This window comes from Gossypium hirsutum, chromosome A01, assembly GCF_007990345.1.
Source record: "Gossypium hirsutum isolate 1008001.06 chromosome A01, Gossypium_hirsutum_v2.1, whole genome shotgun sequence".
NCBI classification, from domain to species: Eukaryota; Viridiplantae; Streptophyta; class Magnoliopsida; order Malvales; family Malvaceae; genus Gossypium; species Gossypium hirsutum.
In genome coordinates, this window is record NC_053424.1 from 35,565,667 (window position 1) to 35,576,231 (window position 10,565).

Here is a 10,565-nt window from a genome sequence, read left to right on the forward strand (position 1 = left end):
CATTCACAAATGAAATGATCCATCGATCCACATTTAAAATTGACCTGATCAAGCAATCTACAATAGCCGAGATGTCGTTTACCACAATGTTTGCACTCCGATTATTTGATCTAACGTTATCAACACTAGCTACTGAGGTAGCTTTCAAATTCGCAAGTGGTCTATCAGGAGCACGTTTAGTATAACCTGCAGTAGCCTTTGAACGGCTAGAATCATCTCAGAATCTCGTTGATGCTGCTAAAATGACTTACTTGATGGTCTCTTACGTGAATATATAGCTTTAAAGTCAGCTTTTCTTTTCTCTTTCCTGAGCTCTACGACTTTGCATGCTCGCTCAACTAGTACTACGAACTTTTTTATTTCCATAATGCCAACTAGTAGTTTAATGTCTTCATTTAGCCTTTCTTCGAATCTTTTACACATTATAGCTTTAGTCGATACACATTAATAGGCATATCTGCTGAGTCTCACAAATTTTCGCTCATATTCTATCACGGTCATACGACCCTGTTTCAACTCCAGAAATTCTTTGCGTTTCTGGTCGATAAATCTCTGGCTGATGTATTTCTTACAGAACTCTGTCTGAAAGAACTCCTAGGTCACTCGTTCTATCGAAACCACCTGTACTAGTGTATTCCACCAATGATAGACGGTGTCTCGTAGGAAGGATATGACACATTTTAAACACTCATCAGGGTTACAGGATAATTCATCAAACACGCGAATAGTATTATCAAGCCAAAATTTAGCTCGGTCAACATCATCATCATCAGTGGCTTTGAATTCTTCAACCCCATGTTTTCTTATTTTATCAAAAGGGGGCTTATGTAATCTCAACGGATCAATCACTTGAGGTATAACAGGTATCGAAGGAGGATTAGTTAGGGGTGGAGGTTGCTGTACAGCCGGATTTGTCCTGATATGCTGAGGAAACCAATCATTCATTATTTGGAAAAAGGCTTGTTTTGCCTCTCCCTCTTGTTTACTTGAAGTTGGTCGAGAATCAACTGGCGCTATCCCTTGCGCGGGAGCAGGCGCTATACTCTCGACATCATCAGCTACGGCTCTATCGAGATCCATTTACTATATGAAAACACATTTTCAAATGTTAGGAGTCATCACACTATTACAGTATAAAATATGGCAGTATAGCTAAACTCACACGTGCTACATTAGTCCTAGAATCGACTAAATCGTAGCTCTGATACCAATAAAATGTAACAATCCTAATCGAAATCCTCCGTCAAAATAGGGTTATGAGGTTTTACCGGACCAGAAACAACTTCCAAATGATTACATAAACTCTTAGGTCATTACGAATGCATACATAATAATTTATAAAACACATAGTAAAATTTTACGAAACATTAACATTAAACACACATCTCATTTCATACTCAAACCCTATCATCTTCAAAAACAGTCATATAAATATAATGTGTAACCATGCTTTGAAACATATAGTAACAATTGTTAATTTGTAACAATTAAATAGACAACAAATACTGCATTAATAAATCTCACAAACATCTCAAGCATAATTTCAAAATTTATAACATTATGCGCATGGTACATATTAGTAGGAACCATTTGATTAATAACTTAAACTCAAAAATCAGCTTACCTAATTTGCATAAAAACAATCATGATTCCTTATAACTTAAATTACTATTCATTTGGTCATTTTCCAATGCCTTAGCCGAAGATAAACTTGCTAAATACATATGCTTATTCAATGTCCACTTTGATTTTACTAAATCATATCGCACGCATGTAACATTGCATAAAATAAATTCCATATGTCAACCATAATGTGCATTTCATGTCAAGCACTTCACAAGTTTTTCTACATATATATACATAATTTAACCAAACTCTCAAATAAAAAACAAACATATCAATAAATCATATAAATATAAACATGGTCGAAATGCATAAAATTTAATATTAATCATAGCCATTTATGAATAAACATTATTTTCCTAATTAATCTATTGTTGAATCTCAAACAACTTATACTCATTACCTAAATTCAATATCATAGTCGAATACATTCATCAAACACATAATCTTTAACATTTTTACCAAAATAAACTCATCCATAATCAAACATACTAAACCTCAAATATTAATAAATCATATCAACTTCATTTCCTCTATATGCCATAAACGAATTTTCATTAATACCAATTCACATAACAAAACCTTAACAAATCATATCAAACAAGATTCACATATATATATATATACTTATATATATAAGCCATAGCCGAAACACCAAAACAAAACATAACCATTATTTGATCAAAGCATAAAATCCAAGCTTAACAAAATAATAAGCCATTTTTGTATGGCTCATATTTACATACCGCAAAATCAAATATATAAACTAGCCTATATGCCATAAGTTCAAGTTCAAACTTATAAAAGTACCGAAACAGTCGATGTGGTAGACTTCTCTGACGATCCCCAAACCCGTAACTAGCTTCCACAATCTATAAAACATAGAGCAAACACACACAGTAAGTTTTCACAGCTTAGTAAGTCATAAGAAAATAAGACATTCCGTCCGTAATTCAATTTAGCTAAACTAAAATAAACCGTCATAAGTTCATATACATTTCCAAACTTATAATTTCATATCTCAAGACATATAATTTTGCATAAGTTTTCCTTTGGCAGAATACCCAATTGAACATTTGCATATTTAACCTTCATTTTCTACATCACAATTACATTATTTGGCCGAATGTATACATTCACATATGCATAAACATAGTTCTCATTAACATATAACTTTTATATCATCAATTCAAACATCTAACTTACCATATTTTCATAACTTAGTATGAATACATACCTGAGCTTTTTAACTTGATATTACATTCGGTCTTAACTTATCATTGACCATTAAACCATTCAGAATTAAATAAGATACTCAGATAGTCACACATATCGTACAATGCCAACGTCCCAGACGTGGTCTTGCATGTAATCATGTATCGATGCCACAGTCTCAGACAGGGTCTTACATGTAATCACATATCGATGCCAACGTCCCAGACGTGATCTTACATGTAATCACATATCGATGCCAACATCCCAGATGTGGTCTTATATGTAATCACATATCGATGCCAACGTCCCAGACGTGGTCTTACACATAATCACATATCAATGGCAACTCAAAATGTACCATTATAAAATTGAATTATAAGATCATATAACATACAAATTATACCACATTCACATTTTTTATTACTAAATGCCGAGTCATAACTTACTAATAATCATTAAAATTATTTATAGATCATATATATTGAAATTTAACATCTATTTGCTTATAAATTTACCTCAGACAACGATAATCGAAACCGGATGATTATTCGACAACTTTGGTTTTCCCCGATCTAAATTCGATTTCTTTGGTTCTTGATCTAAACATATTCAAATTAAACTTATTCAAACATAATTTCATTCAATTTAGTCCAAAAACAAAAAAATGGGCAAATTACCATTTTTCCCTAACATTTCACACTTTTTACAATTTAGTCCAAATTGCACAAAACACAAAAGATGCAAATTTTGAGTACACATGCTTAGGCTGCATCTTCCTTATGCTCATAAAAGTCCATACATTTCATTTATTTCACATTTTAGTCACTCAAATTATTATTTTTATAATTTAGCCCTAATTACTCAAATTCATCGAAAATTCCAATGCAAAACATATTAATCCAAAACATATCTTTCATAATTCCTCAACTTATCTTTCATAATTCCTCAACTAACATCACAAAACTCAATTATTCATCAATGGAATAACTCAAAATATTCATCAAAATCAAAAATTAAAGCATGGGCTTTGTACATTTCACTGCAACGATCTCAAAAATGTTAAAATTATCAAAAGCCGAGCTAGTTACATACCTTGATTATGCTACCAAATGGCCAAAAATTTGAAAGCTCATTCTTTCTCTTTTCTTCTAGCATTTGGTCATGGTGGAAAAAGATGAATGCATGTGTTTATTTCATGTTTTATTATAACATATATATTATTTTACATTTTACATTTTAAACATTTATTAATCAATATGTAACCATTATAAAATAAGGTCACAACCGTCCATCACCTTTAACTATGGTCTAATTAAATCTTAAACACTTCAAATTATAAAGACAACCACAATTCAGCCATTACAAATTAAACTATCAAATTTTCATTTTACGTGATTAAGCCCTTTTATTAAATCGGGCACTTAAACGATAAAATTTTCGAATGAAATTTTCACATACATAAATTCACACATAATAAACATAGAAAATAAATTTTAAATATTTTTTGACTTGAATTTTTTGTCTCAAAACCACCGTTCTGAATAGGGTCTAAATTGGGTTGTCACAACAACTATCTTATCATTACTTTCCAAGTTAAAACCTTTTTCCAGTATCATAGGTTGATTATTGAGGATTTAATCAAACCTTTCTTTCACTTCTTCATCTTGAATCATAATGGGATTTTCAGCAGAGGTCTTGGGAGATCTAGTAAATTTGTGAGATGTGGACATTTTTCCCCAAAAATAAGCAAGATTTTGGTAAAAGAATTGAAAAAAAGCAATAGGCAAAAGATGAGAACAAGGTGTTACGGTGATGATCGATTTGTGACAGCATCAAGCTTGCGGTGGCACGAAGCTTGCTACGGTGATAGGATGACGAAGAAGGGGCTGCTCCGGTAAAAGTCGTGCGGCGACAATATTAGGGGCTTAAGACAAGGAAGAAATTTTAGGGAGAAATTTCGGGAAGAGGGAAAAGAATGAATGTAAAATAGTTTGAAGGGTTGTGTAAATTATGAAGGTAGAGAGGGGTTTATATAGTGATGAATTAGGGAAATTTTGTAGCTAAAATTTAGCTAATTTAAGTGACTTGGATGGCAAGGTTGTCTTGTAGCTAAAAATTAGCTAATTTTGAGTGGATTGGGTAGTAAGTAAGATGGAGAGATGATATGGTGGAAAAAATTAGGGCGTTAGGGAACCCTGTGGACGACAACATGGGTTAAATTTCTCCTCTTTGTTGTTTTAGGCCTTGAGCCCAAACTTTATTTAAAAATTGGACAGCTTAAAAACAAATAAACTTATTAGTACTTGGGGCCAAATTGACCCCCTTTATTAAAATAAATAAAACTAGCATTAGAATTAAAAATAAAGATTAAAATTAAAATTAAAGACAAAGACAAAAATGAGAAATAAAAAAAACTAAGAAAAGATTAAAATGAATTAGAAATTTTCTTATTAAAAGATTACATTAAATTAATTTTCAGGAAAGGTTGGAGGAGTCACAACGGTCCCGCTTAAGTTCCAATCTCCTTAGACAAAATTAATTAAATGTATTAATTTAATAAAATAATTTCTAACCTTTTATTAAAAAGTAGGTTTATGAAAGATTAAAGGTCTCTTAATTTAAATGAGGTTTTATTTCACTCAACTTTACCATCCCAATAGTTGTAACATCTTTCTCTAACTAACTTACTTAAGATCAAAATTCAATTGCTTCAAAGCCCAGTGAGTTTTGTACTCCAATTCAAGTGGTAGATGACATGCCCTTCCAAAAGCTAACCTATAGGGAGTCATCCCTAATAGTGTCTTAAAAGTAGTCTGATAGGCCCATAGTGCATCGTAAGCCTTCGAGACCAATCTGTTCTATTAGGGCGCACTGCTCTTTCAAGTATACCTTTGATTTCTCAATTCCCCTTTTCAACTTGACCGTTCTATTGTGGGAGTAGCGATCTTATACTTCACATCATACTTGTCAAGCAACCACTTAAGCCATTTATTTACAAATGGGATCCTTCATCGCTAACTATGGCTCTAGGAGTCCCAAACCGTGTAAATACGTGCTTGTGTAGGAATCGCATGACTACCTTAACGCCATTAGTTGGGTATGCCTCAGCTTCAACCCACTTGGACACATAGTCCACAACTACCAAGATATACTTGTTCCCATAGGAAGAAAGAAACAGGCCTAAGAAATCAATGTCCCATACATTGAAAAGTTCTATCTCTAAAATATTTGTCAAGGGCATTTCGTTCCTTCTTGATATGTTTCCATTCTTTGGCATCCTCGTAGTTTCTTACATATGCATAAGCATATTTGAACAATATAGACCAAAAGAACCCAGCTTGTAAAATACTTGCTGCTGTACATGAACCACAAAAGTCTCCCCCACTCAGAGATGAATGACAATGGTACAAAATTTCATCAATGTCACTCCCAGCTATGCACATCTGGATTATATTATCTGCACATTGTTTAAACAAAAATAGGTCCTCCCAGAAATAGTACTGACTATCATGAAGGAATTTCTTCCTTTGTTAGTACCTCATTTCTTGAGGAATTATTCCACATGCAAAGTAATTGGAAAAATTAGCAAACCAAGGTGTTTCATAGATTTGACTTACCTCAGAAATATGCTCATCAGGAAAATTCTCATTAATTGGAACAAGTGAAGAAGCTACCTCATTGTGTTCCAACCTTGAAAGATGATCAGCTACTTGATTTTCAACACCTTTTCTATCTTGGATCTCAAGGTCAAATTATTGGAGCAAAAATATCCATCGAATTAGCCTTAGTTTAGCATCTTTCTTCGTGAGTAAGTACTTAATGACAGATGATAGGTAAACACTTTAACTTTGGTACCTACAAGATATGAATAGAACTTGTCAAAAGAAAAAAACTAGCAAAGAGTTCTTTTTCAATTACCATATAATTGATCTGGGCTCCTGTCAAAGTTCTGCTTGCATGGTAGATAAGGACTTTCTTTCTTCTTTGGCCCATCACATCTCCAACAATGAAATCGCTTGCATCACACATAAACTCAAAATGTGAGTTTCAATCAAGTGTGATAATTATTGGGGTTGAAATTAACTGGTTTTTAAATTTTTCAAAAGCTTCTAAGCATGCTTTGTTAAAATAAAAAATAAACAAGAACATCTTTTTCTAAAAGCATACATAAAGGTTTAGAAATTTTTGAAAAATCTTTTATAAATCTATGATAAAAACCAGCATGGCCTAAGAAGCTTCTAACTCCTTTCATACTAACTGGAGGTGGTAACCTTTCAATTACGTCCACCTTTGCTTTATCCACTTCAATTCCATTCTTGGAAATTTTGTGCCCTAAGACAATTCCCTCCTTAACCATAAAGTGGCACTTCTCCCAATTAAGGATGAAATTCGTCTCCTCAAATATTTTGAATACCTTAACCAAATTATTCAAGAAAATATCATAAGTATTACCATAAACAAAAAAATCATCCAAAAAAATCTCAATATAATTTTCAACCATATCAGTGAAAATTGCCATCATAGATCGCTGAAATGTGGCATATGCATTACATAAGCCAAAAGGCATTCGCCTAAAAGCAAATGTACCATATGGATAGCTAAAAGTAGTTTTATGTTGGTCTTCTAGGGCTACAACTATTTGGTTTTATCTCGAATATCCATCTAAAAAGTAATAAAATTCGTTATCTACCAGTCGATCTAGCATTTGATCCACAAGGTAAAGGAAAATGATCCTTACAAGTGGCTTTGTTCAATTTTCTGTATTCAATATAGATTCTCCAACCCGTGACAGCTCTCGTTGGGATTAACTCATTTCGTTCATTTTTTACAATCGTGATCCCATCTTTCTTTGGCACACATTGTACCGGACTTACCCAAGAACTATCTGAGATGGGGTAAATAATTCCCGTATCTAACCACTTAATTACCTTCTTTCGAACCAATTCTTTCATGATAGGGTTAAGTCTCCTTTTCCCATCAATCTTACCTTTTTCACCTTCCTCTAAAATAATTTTATGTATGCAAAAGGAAGGACTTATACCTCGTATGTTAACTATGGTCCAACCAATTGCCTTCTTAATTTTTTTTTAAGACAACAATCAATTACTCCTCTTGATGTTCTGTCAGGTCTACTGAAATAATCACAAGCAAAGTAGAATTATCACCAAGATAAATGCATTTTAAATGAGATGGAAGTACCTTTAGTTCGAGTTTAGGTGTCTCATTGATTGACAAATTGGGTTGTGTAAATTTAGGTTGCATATAACTCCTCGGATTGGCTACTATCAAAGCCAAACCTTCATTACATTTTTCATCTTCGACTGGTTCAGAATCTAAAGTGTTTTCCAATGATTATTCTTCAGAATTGCTTCCCATAGAAACTAAGGTTTCTACTTCCTCCATTACTGAACACTTTTCCATCGAATCGAGAACTTAATTGTTTTTAGAACGTTAAACATTACCTTATTGTCTTGAAATCGCATGGTGAGTTTTCCTTTTTGCACATCTATCGACATTGTTCTCGTGACTAAGAAAGGTCTTCCTAGGATGATCGAAACTTCCTTGCTTACTTTAAAATCCAAAATAATGAAATTAGCAGGAAAAATGAATTTATCAACTCTTACCAAAAACTTTTTAATCTTTCCTTCGAGATATGCTAATGATCGATCCACAAGTTGAAGTGTTATAATAGTAGGTCTTACTTCTCCTATTCCCAACAGCATGAAAATGGATTCGGGCATCAAGTTGATTCTTGCTCCTAAGTTACACAAAGCTTTACCACAATATGATTCACCAATGTTGCAAGGTATCATAAAGCTTCCATGATCCTTAAGTTTCAAAGGTAGTTTGTTCTGTAAGAACTCACTACACTCCTTCGTCAAAGCGACAGTCTCAGATTTGCTAAGTCATTTCTTCTTGGACAGGATATCCTTCATAAACTTCACATAGTTGGGCATTTTCTCTAAAGCCTCTACCAACAGAACGTTGATGTGTAATTGCTTTAAAACATCCAAGAACTTCATGAATTCTACCTCTTGTTTCTACTTGCTCTGCTGAAGTCTCTGAGGATATGGAACTCTAGGTTGATATTAACAACTTTTTTGAAGAGGTAAATCTACAAAAAAAGGGCGTTAGCTTTTTAGAATTCACTAGTTTAGGAATTACCTCATCAAAATTTTCAGCATTTGATTTTCCTATTGTAGGAACTTCAACTGTCGGTTGACTTTCCTACTTTCCAATAGGCTCATATTCAACCACAACCTTCTTAGGCTCCAAAGTCTTACCACTTCGTAACTCTACCACTTTGCAATTTTCCTTACCCAAATTTCTCAGATTTTCTATGTCGCTCAGCAAGGCTCCTTGTGGTCTACTACAAAGCTTAGTAGCTAATTGACCCATCTGGTTCTCCAGATTTTTCAATGTTGTTGCTTGAATTTGGATCAAGGAGTCGTTTTTTGCCATGTACGCCTTCAACAAGTCCTCTAAACTGTTCGATGATTTAGTTTGAGAGGGTTTGGGGGCTTGTTGGTTAAACCCTTGGGTTTGGTTAGGTCTATGCTACATTTGATCTTTGTTTGGTCTATTTCCTTGATTACTCCAGGAAAAATTAGGTTGGTTCCGCGGTGATGGATTGTAGAAGTTGGATTACGGTCCTTGTCCATTCCTGTTTTGATACTGGTTCTTTAAATAGTACACTGATTCAGGATTCGAATGGCAATTCTCAAAAGAATGACCATCCCCACAGTATACGCAAGAAACTACTTCATACTGAATTTGCGATTGAGCTGCAAAATTATTCAAACCATTAGTGTTAAATTGTTTTAACATAGAGGAAATAAAACATACTTGAGCAGAGAGTGAAGCCAATACATCCACTTCATGCACTCTAGCTACAAGTCTTCCTGAAACTGCTTAATTTTTCAGCCATTGGTAGTTGTTACTTGCAATCCTTTCAATGATCTCATAAGCCTCATTATAAGACTTAAACAAAATCGTACCATTCATAGAAGCATCCACCATTAATCTTGTATGTGCGTTGAGACCATTATAAAATGCCTCTAACTGGATACAATGAGGAATCCAATGATGAGGAAAGTTATGAAGTAATTCCTTGGAACTTTCCCATACCTCATACAAAGATTCGTCATCCAATTGTTGAAAAGTTGTTATCTGATTACGCAACTTTGCGTTCTTACTTGGTGAAAAATACTTAACCAAAAACCTTTCTGCCAATTCTTGCTAAGTAGCTATCGAACTTGGTGGCAATGAATTTAGCCATGCCAGTGCTCGATCTCACAACAAGTATAGAAATAGTTTCAACTTTAGTGTGTCTTGTAACACGCCTTACCCGTATTCAACACTAGAACAGGATACGAGTCATTACCGGACATACAAAGCAAGCAAACATACAATTCTGGGTCATAAATTTTCATCCAAATTAAAACCATTCACATTCAATCATAAAGTCCCTAATACAAGCCTACGAGGCCCGAAACATGCTTTGGAAGAGGTTCGGGACTAAACTGAGCACTTAGGAAATTTTTACAAAACCTAGAAATTTTTTTTTATGAACAGGGGTCACACGCCCATATGGCTTGGGCACGCCCGTATGGGCAGGCCCTGTGACTTAGAAAATCTTTGACATACTCATGAACCACTCAGAATAATAATGTCGGGATTCCTGCACACTAAGTGCCACATATGTAGCCAATGCTACCTCAAATCTC

The 10,565-nt window shown here is 33.9% G+C and overlaps 1 non-coding gene across 1 annotated transcript; it reads left to right on the forward strand.

Annotated features, from left to right (window-relative positions):
• The first annotated feature begins 9,916 nt into the window (after nt 1-9,916).
• On the forward strand, nt 9,917-10,023 carry LOC121208385 (small nucleolar RNA R71). Its single transcript, XR_005903395.1, has one exon. It is a non-coding gene; the product is annotated as a small nucleolar RNA R71 (small nucleolar RNA).
• The last annotated feature ends 542 nt before the right edge of the window (nt 10,024-10,565 follow it).